Source organism: Mandrillus leucophaeus, unplaced genomic scaffold, assembly GCF_000951045.1.
Source record: "Mandrillus leucophaeus isolate KB7577 unplaced genomic scaffold, Mleu.le_1.0 Scaffold1351, whole genome shotgun sequence".
Taxonomy (NCBI): Eukaryota; Metazoa; Chordata; class Mammalia; order Primates; family Cercopithecidae; genus Mandrillus; species Mandrillus leucophaeus.
Genome location: NW_012101312.1, coordinates 147,051 through 148,153, shown reverse-complemented (window position 1 = coordinate 148,153; position 1,103 = coordinate 147,051).

The following is a 1,103-nucleotide window of genomic DNA, read 5'->3' as shown; positions in this document are numbered from 1 at the left end:
CTCCTACACAGTGTTTTCCTATTCTATGGGGAGAAATCAGGCAGATGGCAGAAGACACAGGTCAGATCTCAGGAAGAGTTTCTATGGCCTCCAAAAAAGCATTTATTGATCATAGATTTAGGGGTGAATATTACCAATGTGGGGAGATGTCCCACAAGGTTAGCTCCTCTGCTACCTAATGCACCAAGCAGCTTGTCTATAACTTAGTTTAAATATATCTGTCAGGCTCCATGCCCACTTGCTGTAAAAGCAAGATTACTGAGGTAATCTTAGATTTTAAATGGAAAACTGGGCCTCACAAAAGCAGTTGAGAAAGTTACCTGGAGATTGTTTCTAAGGCAGTGTCCAACTGTACCAAGCAAAGGATGATAAGTACAAAGTCAGAGCTTCATTAACTCTTGATGATTGATTCATTCAGTTAATGCAAGACTTCATGGGAAGAATCGCTGAGTGGAGGAGACTGGAAACAAGGCATCATGAAACGCCCATGGTCTCTGGATACCCACCCAGCCAGTCCCCACCCTCTTAGGGTCTGGTCTTGATCATCTCATCACGTGTTTCAAGGGTGCGTTTTCCTACCAGTTGTTTTTTTGTCTGCTGGTTTTTTTGTTTTTTGTGTTTTGTTTTTTGTTTTTTTTTTTAGTTTAGTTTAGTTTAGTTTTGTTTTGTTTTTGAGACAGGGTCTCCTCTCGCCCTGGCTGGAGTGCAGTGGTGCGATCTCGGCTCAGTATAACCTCAACCTTCTGGGCTCAAGCGATGCTCGTGCCTCAGCCTCCAGACTAGCTGGGACCACAGGCGCGGGCCACCACACTGGGCTAATTTTTGTATTTTTAGTAGAGATGGGGTTTCGCCAGGGTGCCCACGCTGGTCTCCAACTACTGGGCTCAAGTGATCTGCCTGCCTCAGCCTCCCGAAGTGCTGGGATTACAGGCATGAGCCACCAGCAACACGCCCAGATTCTTTTATACCCTTAATTGGAAGATAAGGCAGGCTTCTGCCTGCGGGTTATGCGTTCTTCCAACCGGCCCCACCTTTGCTGTGGACTAAACAGGAACCACTGGACTAGAGTCCTTTGGCTCTCGGCCCTGCAGGAGATTTTAATC